General features: G+C 36.9%; 1 long non-coding RNA gene across 1 annotated transcript in view; it reads left to right on the plus strand.

Moving 5' to 3' along the window:
* Positions 1 to 14293, plus strand: part of LOC143419644 (uncharacterized) — a 97314-nt gene that overhangs the window by 1810 nt on the left and 81211 nt on the right. The gene's annotated exons all lie outside the window — the stretch shown is intronic.

The raw sequence follows: 14293 nt of genomic DNA on the forward strand, positions 1-14293 counted from the left end.
GGAAAAAAGGAAGAGAAAATGCCCCACAAACAGATAGTAGAGAGTGGCTAATAGATACTATAAAGGTGACAGACAAGGAAAATAATGTAGGCGATTACTGGAGCAGCACCACCAGTACAAAAGCTTCAGGGACTCTACCACTGGAAAAAAAATCCTTTACGAGACAAATGTGTTAAATCGGTAGTATGCCAGATATTGGTGGTAATTGTTCTGGTGCGAACAAGTATAAGTCCTAAACTAAATTCAATGTCTGGACATTTACCATTATAATGTTATCTTTCACTTACTGCCATATTTAGTTTGTGTTCTGCAATGGGGTTATGAATGTAATATTTACTGTAACATTATGAAATTTCCTTTTTTGTTTGTGTATCTTTGACTGACTGGCTGTTATTAACTTTAAGGAAGTAGATGTTGTCCCATTAGCTTTTCTTTTTTCTTATGCAGTATTATAAAAACAAACCTTTTTTCCTCTGTAGATCACTGTCTCCTACACAATAAAAGTGTGATTACAGTCCAAAAATAGTGAATAATGTAGAAAATGTTAAGCTCAGTATGGAAGCCAGAGTAACTATAGTTGCTATAGCATAAACTGCTCATGGATAATGCACCTCTGAGTCAGATTGACACAGCTCTTACAAAGACAAGCATTTATTTTAGACACTGGGCTTCACTGTTGGGCACAATCCAACTCACATCCCACTCAGCTTCACTAGAAAGGGTTAATGGTGTTCTTAACTCGGTGTTTTGTTAGATTAGTCTCTCCCACTGCTTAACACAATGACAAATAACCATTATTCTTTTTCTTGCACTGATAATCAGGACAACTTAAACATTTCTTACTAGCAGAAGTGAAACCATTAATCCTCGGTGATACTGCTGATAAGTGGTGACTTTGGAGTAATGGCCCTGTCACCTTAAAAAAAGAGAGAAAATTTGAACAATTAAAACAAGATGCCTATTACATTTTGTGCATCCCATCTATTTGTGTCATCAGGAGGCATCAACCAGTTCTAATAGATTAAATAATAAAATGAAATTTTGTTCATTGTTATAAAGGAAGATATCTTTCATGCTGAAAAATAATGTTTTAATGCAGTAATTGGCTTTTTCAGGGTGGAATAAATAGAAAATATAGCAGTAAGTTTGTCTTTTTCTATTGGCTATATTGGCTATATTGTTTGTGTCAGCTTAAAAAATAAAGCAATGAAGATTCCTGTTGAGAAAGTGTTAACCTTTCCTGACTTAAATCTGGGGTGTAAAGTTATATGATATTCATCATAATCTTCAAAACTATTTACCTTTGTTTGAGTTTCATGCATATTATTAATAAATAAAATGTGTGTTTTCTTTATATCATGGCCATTAATAGTCAATTAATCACTAAATGTTATTTTCAAGTTATAATGCCCAAAACTGATTAGTTTAGCTTCACTATTAAGATAGTTATACTGTTTTTTTTTGTCTTATACTAAATTAAACCTTTGGTTTGCATTGTGTGCTAGGAAAAAACAAAATTTGTTGCTTAATTTTGTGCTCTACAATGTTTTAGACCCAAGCATTTGATGAAATCGTTTGATAGCGACATAATCAAAGAAGCAAATTATTTGAGGTAAGTTGGAAAATTAATGAAAACCAAATTTATAGCGTTGTTATATGGCGTTACATACCAAACAGTGATTTAATCCACAGCTAGGGTAGACAACAATGAGGGAAAGATTCATTTGTAGACTCTAATCTTTTTTTTAATCTTTGCCTGCAGTACTCTGGGTGTAACAAGCCATAACTGCCCCTCTCTCAGATGTGCAACATATGTTGTGGTTTATATTGCAGTTGTATGTTCCTAAGTTGGAGTAGTATAAGGTCTATCTGAAAGTACTAGACACTACATCATTCACTATGGACCTTTTGAAAACATTCTTAAAGGACTGTGAAACACAGCGATAACTGTTTAAATATGAGCTAACCACCAGTGCCATAAGGAAATATTCAAAGACCTACATAGGCTAATTGAAATTCTCACAATGCAATTATCTTCTCCATCATATATTCCATTTGCCAATATGGTTTTCTCCCAGACTAATCTGTTGTTGTTGTTGATACCCAGAGGTGTTGTACTGAAGGATGCTAATAATCACATAAAATTAAGTTTTCTTTTTTTATTAAGTGCAGTTTGACATTATACGCATTTCTTTTTTCATTTAACAACTTTAGATATCTTACATATAATAAATATTCCCTTCATGACATTCTTTTCCTTAAATTAAGAAAAAAGACATCAATTTCACTGTACATTTGTTGATACTATATTGTTAGCCTCATTGACAGTTTCGTGATAACCGACACAGTCACATTCTCTTGGGTGTAATTGATTTAATATTAGAATAATATGAAAACATACCTGCTTAATTGCTCAGGGCTGTTCAAGATGGGAAAATCTGTTCAAGTTTGAGTTTCAGTCATTTTTATTCTTGTTTATTTCATTAAGTACACTGGCATTCACTGAGAGTCAAAGTAGAACTAATTAGCCAGTTGAATATTTGTGAGTTAGCCCATACCACCCTTAAAACAGATGGGGAAGAAAAATCTGCTTACCACCTGATTAATCTTTATGTGTAATTAGTTTTATATATAAATTTGAAAGAAATCTTGTCTAAAATCATATCTAAAAGTGATGATTGATAATAAAAGTGAAATATAAAACATCTAAACAAATATACTAGGTTCAACAGCATCCCTTGCATCTATCCTGTTTGAAAATATAGCAGCTTTGGAAGCCATTATATAACATAATTTGAGAATCTACCTACCATTACATACAAAAATTGTATTTTCATAGTTCTTAAAGTCTTTTTATTATATAATAATATTCGTGACATATCCAGCATACTTTGTACCTTCTTATTCAACAAGCCAAACTCATGATTCTTTGCTACCAGCACAGTTCCATGCACTCGATACTTAGTATTTCTATAGCGGTAGCTATGTTTTGATCAAAGGGGTTCAGGGGCCTGAGTTTGAAATCCCCCAAAGCCCATTTTGGCTACTCTTTGTTTAGCCCATTGGCACTCTGACCCCATGCTTCTCAGACTTTGAACTCAAAGCTTGGAAAAGCCGTATCGCTTCTTTAAACACATTATCAGTGGGCTAGGTTTTAAGAATATCACTAATCTAAGAGAAAAAAAAAAAAAAAAAAAAAAGAATATCACTAATCATCTTAAGGTTTTAGTGCAGTGTAGCAGTATAGTTAAGAGACGGGATCCATTTACTGGCATGGGCACTGTAAGGAATTTTCAATGAAATCTATGATAACATAATGGCAGCAAGTGGTTTGTAAGTTTATGTATTCAGATTAAAGTAGCAGTGTGGGTGCAATTTTGTGGAAAATACAGCATATGAATATCATGGGGCATGACTGTATCTGCTTAGCATCTTCCAAGTAGCATCTTAACACATGGTGCCCAGCATTTTTTTCTTCTTAATTTCACTTACTTTCCTCTGAAATGGATCCAGTAGCCTTCAAAGTACAACACTAGAACTTTGCCCTTATCCAAATCACATAAAATGTTTTTTCGTGCATATTTCCCATTTCATCTTCCGTCTCCAAAACTAAAAAATTCAGTGCACTGAAACCAGATTCACTAATGCAAAAACAGTCATTAAGACAAAATGTAACATTTAGCATACTTTGTGTATCAGGTTAATACCTCTTCCTACACATTAGAGAATCTGGCTTGGATTTTAATGCCAGGCCAAGTTTAAAGTTTAATATATTTTGTATAACTGTCAAGAATTTGACATGGACCTTTTGAAAGGGTATCCTTCACATATTTAGATAATATACTGCAAGCTAATTGACTTATTTTTTTAATCTAATATGTGAATTTAGAGTTTTCTTTTTGCCTCTGGATGTAGAGTATAACATTTTCCTCTCAGTAGTCTAATTTTTTTTGGACTAAAAATGTATTTTTCTACTTCTATTAACTGTTCAATAACTTTTAAAAAAATGACAATGGGGAGATTTGCTTTGCTTTTTAAAACAATTTACAAATCAACTTTAATTTTAGCATTTCTCTGGTCATTTTTCCAGTGTGTCATCTACTCATAATAACAGTTTCTAGTTTCTATATTCAAATTTTTTTTTATTTCCTTTTGACCTAAAGTGGGACCATACTGTGCTTTTTCAAAAGTGCTAGTGACATGTTACAATTCTAGTTAGCAACTGAGTGTTTCTTCTATTACCAGTTGTCCTAGGTTAATGCAAAGCCTTGTTTTGACTCTATCCTGTTTGCCATGTTAATTATTTCTTTCTGCAGTTGTGGGTATTCTCTGAGTCTTGATTAAAAAGTCAGCAGCTTGACTATCTCGGCATGGATTTAACAATTAGGAGAGCATCATTCTGAAGACAACTGTGTATGCTAACACAGGCTTGTCACTAAACAGTATATATGGAAAGTATGTAAAGTGCAAATAGCCCCCTAAGATGGTGTCTTCAAACTGGATGTTATTGTCATAGCCAGCAGGCATGAGTTGCTGCATAAAGTCAAACAGCCATACTTTGTTCGTGTTAAGAAGTCAGTGAAGTCGTAATAAGAAGACACAAGAAAACAGTGAGAAAATGAAAATAAACATCACTTCATTCGTTACCTCAGTAAACAGTTTTCGGAGGTGTTTTCAATATATGTGAATATTTGAATTATGCTTCCATTCCCACTCGTCATACCTGGCCAAAGGACCAACCAAAATGACCTGAAGTTTTAGGGGTTTTTTTTGCAATTTGTATCATCAGACAAGCAACCCACTGCACTCATGGTGTCACAGCGTCACTAATCTAACACAAATGTAAATAATGAACAGCACACAAAACTGAACTGTACAGATGGTGGAAAAAACATGAAGAATTTAGCATGACAGACTAGACATAACAGTGTATAAACCTAGCTCAATCCCGAAATGTCCCTGACAAGCCCACATGGGAAACAACAATATAAACTCTACACTTCCTGCAACCCTTCCTAGTAATTAAAAGCCTATTTGAGTTAAAATGTTTTGTCTTAATTCACAGTTATAATGAAGCAAAGTAAAAACAGAATTATTGTTTGCTGTGTAGTTGTATCTAACACGACTGGTTAGGGGTATGTGACTATATCATGTTAAAGAAATGTCATGTGGTTTGAAAAAAGGCAGATTAAAACAAAACTAGATATACTAATTGTGAGATACTCTCTTAAGCTTTTAAATTTCATATCACAGGCTTGATTATCCTACATTTATATCCACTCACATTATTTTTTCACTGAAACAGATAATGGTCTTTGTGACCTTAAAAAAATGTGTACATGAACGTACGATTACATGCACGTCTCTCTTGGCCCTTTCACTCGACTCACACCTCTTGAGTCTCAACAGTTCCTATGATTAAGATTTGGCACCTTGAATTACATTGTCTTCATCTAGAAATATTTCAACTGGATTTCTGCCGCTCTAAAGGGAGCTGAAGATAAAGGAGAAGAAGGTAAAAACACATCCTGTTGTGTGAATCCTAGAGATGGCCTTGAACCCTGCCATTCATCCCTTTCACTTCATCAGCTGAGTCTAATTGCCAGAGAGGACAGGATACCCAGGACCCAATTGTTCTTTATCCTCTTTGGAGCCTCTGAGGCATGAAAAGCGAAAGGCCTGCTTTTGATCTTTTTTTTTGTTAGTTTTTTTCTGTCATTCCCTACTATCCTTTCCCTTAGAATGAGACACTCCTTTCACACTGTGCCCCCTTCTTCATCCACGCAAAATAATTATCAAGCTCTGCTTCATCAAATAATGGTGGATATTGGAGGTCATGATTGGGAGGGCCAGAGGTGTGCAGGGTGGCCCTAGGATGTGGTGAAGCGTCCATCTAATCTTAGAGGCAGGATCCTTAACTGTGGCTACCTTTATATACCTTGACCCTCGGTTTTCGTTTGTCTGTCCTAATGAGACCCTCTCATGCAGCCAGTGCTATAGAGGTCTTGCAATGGCAGGGTTGGGAGGCCAAAGTACAATGAGACGTAGGGCTGGGCTGAGACAAGGGCACATCTGTGCTATCTTATTAAGCCTTGGAAAAGAGCTCATGCGTTTCAACGGCCCATGCGCTCTGAGAGCAGATCTATTGACACCTACTTGTCCTTTGCGGTTAACACGTTTCTGTGACGAAGGAGGCACACCCAAGTTTTTGTTAGAAGCAGTTGCTGGCGTAGCATTTAGTATGGCAAATTATTTAACATGCTTTGGACGACCATATGTAGAGATGAAAGATGAAAAAAGCAATTTAGCAATAATAAGACAACCCCTTGATCTAGAGAAATGACAAGGATGTAAGAGCCAAATTTTGCAAAAAGAAATAGTTTTCATAGCTGAAAATTGTGGATGCCAAAATATGTCTGAATACACAATTTTGCTTGTTTGTTTGTTAATTCAGAAGCATATTTGAAATATTTGTATTTGTTACTTAAGGACTAGTTGCTATCCATGTCTTAAGCATTTGTAGAAATTTTGCAGAAATTTGACAGAATAAAATGCTTACTAAAAGTCTAGCTGAAAAAAAAAATCATATCTTGACGTACTTTGTGAAAAAAACAATAACAAAAAAAAAAACAACGGGACATAGGATAACAACCCTAACGATCTGTCTACATTGTAAAAGGGACAGCATGATATACTATAAGTAGACAAATGACAAACAAAAACACAAGTAGGCAAACAAAAACCTTTAAGCAATCATGTTAAGCATGCCTAACATCTGAGCACTGTGTGAGAACAAAGCAGGGCTCCTGTCAGTGCATCGATCCACTCCTGAAGGCACACATCCATAGCTCTCTGATTGCTCCCTGCCTCTTGCGTCTATCTCTCTCCCCCGCGCCTCTAACTCTCTGCTCTGGCTCCTTTCTGAGAGTGGGCTTATTGATCTAGCCTACTTCGTTGGAGTTAACTCACTGATAAAGCCTGACCAAGGGCTTCCAATGGCCTAAAAGAGTTTGGAGAGCTAGCGAGAAAGGTCATCGGAAAGAAAAGTCTTTATATTAACAAAAATATTTTGTCCTCATGTTCATTCAAGTTGGTTTATTAACTGTACAGACTCAGGTTTTTCAAGTTGTACTGAATTATTGTCTTCCTAGGCTTTTAATTGTTGGCAGCTGAAAGAGTATAGTTATTCATCCTAAGCCATTAACCCTTATCAGATTTGATTAACCTTTCATATTATAGTCCTTATGGAAGAGTTAGGGTTACTAATTTGAAAAGTGTTATAATGCCAAGTAGACTGGTTAGAATCTTAAAATTTTGCATGATTTTGGGATGTTGAACTTGATAAAGTCATTTATTTTTTAAACATGTTTTAGTTGAGTAGGTAGTAGGAAATCAAATCAATATACAGTATGTATATAAACCATAATTATTTGGTTCACCTGCTTACTATTTACATTCTATCCATGACTGTACTGATGAGATTGCATTATGTATGCATCTAATCAAGTGGTTAAATCTACCTTCTGAATGCACTGTACTGACTCTTGCAATGGTTTTGGCATCGTTGTGCAAGGCGTTTGTCATTCTCTCGTTCCTGATAACTCACACACATCATACAACAGGACTTTTGCAGTGAATATATTGAGCAGAATTCACACTGTAGTAAATCAGTAGCTTCAGTGATTCATTCATTCATTTGTAAGTGCAGCTGAAGTAGTCTGGCACAATGCACTGAGTTACACTCCTTATTTAAAAAAAGAACTTGGATCTGTAAAGGACTGTGTTTGCTATAATAAAGTAGAGGAATGCTATTGTAATTCAGCTTTGGTCAGTGACCTGACCAGGCTGGTAAAGATAGCATTTGCAGATGAGTTATTAAAGCTTTTCATTTTAATCGGTGGTTTATTCTACTATGAGCCACCTCTGGTATGATTCACTAGACATGAGGAAATAATTCATGATAAAATAAAGATTTAGAAATATTCTTACAACTATTTTTAAGTGTATTGCAGTCCTCAAAATAATAAAAAATGTCTACAATTTTCTCCAGAAAGCTTACACAATGATCTCAAAAATCAGTGTTTCTTAAAAAATGTGACTCATGTTTTGTGTGTCAGTATGTGTAATCGTGTCTCCAGAGTGTGATTACATTGTATGTCAGTTTGTGTATATTTTTGCAAGTGTGTTGTGCTGTCATGTTTGTGGCATTCCATGTGGGAGGGTCTGTTGATAAGTAAGCCATCTGTAGTGTTCTGCCGAACGACATGTTGTAAAGCGCGATTTGAGAGTGTGGAGAGACTTGACTTGACAAATCTTGGCACATAATGAGACAGAAGGGAGTAAAGGCAGAAGTCTGTCCAGAGATAAACAATTAGATTTGTCCCTGAGGTAAAGGCCATGCAATGCAAGGACTCTCAGACTAACAAAATCAATATGGCTTCCAGTAAGAACACTCAGGGGGTAGAGTGATGAAGAGGTTATCATTCATTTCTCAGATTAGGACACACATACAGAATGAAGAACAGTCTCGCTTTAAAAATCAATATGATCACTGGCATGAAAGCTGCTTGTCAGTGATGGATAGATTTGAAAGTATGCATCTGCTATTCAACTGTCTGTCAGATATAGTCGGTGTAATGAGATGTGATAACATAGATCAACAGGGATACTGAACTGAGCTAGTCAAGCCAGTTTTCGTCAGCAGCCAATTGTGAGAGGCTCTTAAAGGAGACAGCACTGGGGAATGATATTTTCACACCCCCATATAAAACCACAATGGAGCATGAGCCATAGACGGAATGGGCAGTCCCTTCACATTGCATTCCCTCTTAGGCCCTGCCCAGACTTGCAGGTCTAATCTAACATCTCACCACTGTTCCCAGCAGGGCTCACAAGGGTAGCACTGCCAGGGCAAGAAGGGTTGGACTGTTAGAGGAAGGGTGTCCCATGTTGCGCATGGACTGGCTTTAAAAACGACAACAAAAAGAGACAATGAATGGTTTTGGGGTGGGAGTGGGGGCAACCGCAACTTGTGTGCAACTGCTGTTAGACAGCGAAGTCTCCTCAGAGACGCTGAGTCGCTGACCATAAAGGTGTGAGTCTGCGCCGCGGCCAGCCTGTCACCTCATCTCCATGGAAACAGTGACGTGGTACCCCAGTGGGCTTGTTTCTGCTGTGGCCTGGAGGAGCAAGATCACTTGGGGATGTAGTCTGGCCATCACCTGGGCTTCGGGGGGGCGGGAGGCATAGCTTTGATGACCTTCAACAACCTGCCAGTCTGTCATCGCGGTCTGGGGAATAACATGAAAAAAAAAATCAGCTAGGGATTTGTGTAAAGACATTGTTCACTGGGCCATTTTAGCTTTGGATGAGGTTCTTTGTTCCAATGGGAATCAAAGCTAGTGAAGTATACTTTTCAAACCATTTCTTTCCCCTGTATTACCTTTACCTTAAGATTTTATATAAGATTTTTATATGTGAAAATTTAATAAACTTAAATTTGGCGATTTATGATTAAACATTTTGATTGAAAATTCAATTTGTTATATTTAAACTGCAATATTAAACAAATTCCAATAGAATGCACGTCTGGACACAGTACAACCCAACAGTTTAGTCTGGAACATTTTTATTATACGGAATCTACACCATATCATCATCAAAATACTAGGGCACTCTCAAAATGTAATAAATAAATCAGTTTTTCTTAGTGGAGATGGAGCTTTAACTTCATTATTGATTAAACATGCCGATCTTATTATTGATGAATTAACTCTTTAAAAAGTGAATTCTAGAATCTGTTGAAATTGTTGATTATTGATTTTCTTAGACCAGAAAACTCAATAATATACTAATTTCAATGAAAATTTATAACAAAAGAAACCCCACACACATTGTCCACATTCACAATTGAAAAGCTGGATTTTGTAACTTTAGGCATTATTTATTTAAAAATGAATGATATGATAAACCAGTTTTTATATGTGTTGCACAATTTATATATAATTGTCTTTTAAATTGATCATTGCTTTTTAACTTTTGCCACTCTATTTAAGAAAGATATTTTGGTTCCTCTTTGTGGTTTATAGAATAAAACATCACAAAAGAGGAATGCATAATAGAGAAACTTGCTATCTTCTTCGGTTTCAGGGATGTGCACACTAGAGTAGTAAAAATTCAGCATGATTAGATACATAATCAGGAACATCAGAGTAATTTCAGTGTAGTGTTATAGACTATTGTTGGTATCACTGTGATAAATTATTGCCAAATGGAATCTCAAATCTTCTTCATTTGAGTGTAAAGCAGCGCCATCCAAACCATTCCCTGGAGACACTTGTGTTGTATTATCTGACAAACCAGTACAGGAGATTCTGTGGAAAAATCTGTGCTTTCTTCCTTTCAGCCAAAAAGAAAGAGGGTTTTGAATGGAGTGGTGATTCTTTATGCAGAGCTGAGACGCGACACCTACCAGACGGTGAGAGATGGCAAGCCCTAATAATACAGAGCTGTACAATGGTTCTGACAGGCGAGCAATAAAGCAATCAGGGTCCCAGGCATTCCAAATCTCTTTACCGCCCACCCTCTAACAGACTGAGAGATGGGCGGATGACCTGTGAGCTGTCAATCATGGGGGATACCTGCTGGAGCCTGATCAGGGAGAACTGAGGGCACCAGTCCATCAGATCTGTTTTCACACTCCAGACACTAACATTGCAAGCATAACCACAGACACAAAAAAGCTGCACCGCCTCGCTCTTAATTAGGAGATGTGTGTGTGTGCGTGTGTTGTTTGGGGGTGGACTTGTTTGGTTTAAATGGGTATGGGAGTGTCTTAGATATAGGGGGGATAGTAAGTGGAATCCCAGTGAGACAGAAAATAACCTTTTCCCTTGATTTAGGAATCAGGCATTGATCTGTCATGCTGTTTTGTACAAGTAAGAGCTCTCTCAGCATTGCTTCTCTGTGTGTATATGCAGTGTGTGTATGCGTGTGTGTGTGATCGGGGGGTGGGGGGGCTTGTTCATTAGCTATCTGTAGCCCATTCCAGCAAATAGATCACCATAATTCTGTGGTTAGTTAATGGCTTTCTGGTGTTTCCTCTAGAGTCTTCCTGTCTGAGGGCTGACTGCTAAAACTCCTCCACTGTTTTTTTTCTCTTTTTTCCAAGTGGGGAGTCTTGTGTTCTGCTGCCTAACTCAGAAAATTGGCTTCAGCCAGTGGCCAAGTCTGCGAGCAGTCTGGCCACATGGATTCACATTAGAGAAGTAAAAGCAACATCACAAAAAACATGCTGATCTGACATACTGTCTCACTGACTGGAATCATATTGGATCTCCACATTGAAAACCTGTCAGTAAAAGGATATTTTCTCACAATAAGTAGCTATATTTCATTGTTCTCTTTCTCCCTGGAAGACTTTGAATTTTAAATTTAACAAATTTAACAAGTTCAACATTAAATACATAAAAGTGAGACGTTATATGAATTTTGTTTTTATTCATAGTTTTTTTTATTGTCTTTCCTTGGATGGAACTAAGTGCAATACTTTTTTCAGATTCACTGAAACTCCATCAGGCATTAGTATAAAATGGTCTGTAAGTACTTTTTCAAACTTTTTGGAACAATGTTTAATCATAAAATGGGTCGATGACAGCATTAACATGAAATGTTATTTATTTGGAGGAGAAACCAGAGCTCCCAAAGAAAACCCACAAAAACTTTCCAAATCCACACATCTCAGCATCTGGGCTGACATCAAGTATTAATAAATCTGTAAATTCTTTGACAGGTCACAATTGCATCTTGATTGATTTGTTTTTTTGTAAACTTTTTCCCTAGAAGAGCATTTTTGGACTTTTGTGTCCTGCACTTGTGTAGTGTGGGTTTGACTTTGAAGAGCAATGCCAAATTCTATATTTCAAGCAATGGCTTGCCTTTTTCTTTTGATGTTTGCCAAAAAAACTTAAATCAAATGAAATTGATTTAATTTGAATGTAAGTCACAGAAAATCATCATCTAATTTAATGGCTCACTTTGTTATTAGTTTGTTTTAGGTAGGTTTGTTATAGCTGCCCATATAGACTGATAGCATATTGATCCCAGTGTCTTCATTGATTTTGGTTATAGGTCCAATTCTTTATTGATTTTCTTATTTATTCTTGGTCAGTTTTCTGTTTGGAAAATACAAACCTACACATGTTTTCATTGTCAGCATGACTATTGTATTACCTGAAGTCTGATTACTGAGAAGAAACAGAAAAACAAAACAAAACATATAATTCATTTAGATTTCCAAACGTTTCAGTGCTGTTTGACCTGCTGGTATTTATTAAAAAATGTTGCTTTTTAGCTAAAACTGGATCTTGAGTCCCATCTATTCTTATCCCCACCAAGGACAGGTGATTGCTAAGAAAGGCATTATATTTTTGGGCTCTGTCCATCCCGTTTGTGTGAATGCAATATCCCAGGAATGCTTGGGATAATAAAATGAGGAAATCTCTTTAAATTTGGCCACAAGTGTCCAAGGGCTCAAGGATGAACTGATTAGAATTTAATCATAAATTGTCTACTAGAAAAAAAAGAGTGATGAATGGAAATAATGAGACATTCTATCCAAAAGACCAGAGGCCATCCAAAAAAGAGACCACTCACAGTAAGTCTGTAACTTCTTTCACATTTGGGTGGTTATTTAATTTATAACAATAGTACTAGGTGTCTACCTTGAAGCTTTATTGATTGTGGATATCTTGTAAATTATAAAACATATGTATGTATTTTATGGCAGCACGGTGGCACGGTGGTTAGCACTGTTGCCGCACAGCAAGAAGGTCCTGAGTTCAATTCCACCATCAGGCCGGGGTCTTTCTGTGTGGAGTTTGCATGTTCTCCCCGTGTTTGCGTGGGTTCTCTCCGGGTACTCCGGCTTCCTCCCACCGTCCAAAGACATGCAGCTTGTGGGGATAGGTTAATTGGATAATTCAAATTGCCACTAGGTGTGAATGGTTGTCTGTCCCTATGTGTTAGCCCTGTGACAGACTGGCGACCTGTCCAGGTTGTACCCCGCCTTTCGCCCTATGACAGCTGGGATAGGCTCCAGTGCCCCCCGCGACCCAGAAAAGGATAAGCGGATGGATGGATGTTGTATTTTAGAATTTTGTGTTTCTTTATAAAGAACAACAACTTCATGTGCAGCTTTGTTGGCCAGGCAAACACATAAATGGAAGGTTTTTTGTTTTACTTAACAAATAGACACACTGCTATATACAGACACACATATACATTACATATGCATATGCAGTATGTATACAGAAACATAATATAGAAGCATACAACACCAAGCAAATAATTGTTTGCTCTGCACATACTTAATTGTTTCCTCTTTTGACTCTCCTTTACTTCATATGAACTATACTTGGCTGTTTCTGCCAGCAAGTCTACATAAAGCAACTGTGCATTACACGTTCAAAGAAAAATATCATAAATCACATTTTTAATTGTCCATGTTAAAGTAAATGGGCCTAGGTCTAGTATTTAGAAGGCTATAATAAAATACTGCATAGAGTAAGTGTTGTGTTATACGTTGCCAAATAAGGAGTGCAATGTCAGTCTTGTTTTAATTCTACAAACTCAATAATTACTACTGATTTAATTTCACATCAAATCATTTTCTGACTGAAGATTTCAAGGTTGCTGATGTCAGCATCACCACATCCAGCATCACCACAGCTGGCTGTGACAGCTGTGATGCCACTGAGATAACCCTATATTATACGTTTACATCACTGCCACACAAAAATCCACTGAGGTCAGAAAAGCCAAATTTGTATAAGTAAGGAGTTGCTGGTTAAGTTCATCAGACGTTCTGCTGTTGAGCACCAAGATGGCTGTAATAACAATTGTCGTCTGATTTTTGCTTGTTGACAGATTGCCTTTTGATTGGTCTTTAGCTAACTTTGGGTATGAAGTTGCTTTGAGATACAAAGCTGATTTCCTAGTTATGAGTGCAATATATGTGGTTAAGCTGAGATCCTGTGGGACTTTCAGATACAGTCGGACGAAATGGTAGTGGCTAACCAACTGGACATAGTGGTGGTAGACAAATAGAAGAAGACGGCCGTAGTGATAGATGTAGCAATTCTGTATGACAGCAACATCAGGAAGAAGGAAGACGAGATGCTTGAGAAGTACCAAGGGCTCAAAGAAGCGCTCAAAAATATGTGGAGGGTGAAGGTAACAGTGGTCCAAGTGATAATCAGAGTGGATCCCAGGAACAACATTGGAGATCTCAGTC

The sequence above is a fragment of the Maylandia zebra genome, linkage group LG7 (assembly GCF_041146795.1).
Source record: "Maylandia zebra isolate NMK-2024a linkage group LG7, Mzebra_GT3a, whole genome shotgun sequence".
In the NCBI taxonomy this organism is placed as follows: Eukaryota; Metazoa; Chordata; class Actinopteri; order Cichliformes; family Cichlidae; genus Maylandia; species Maylandia zebra.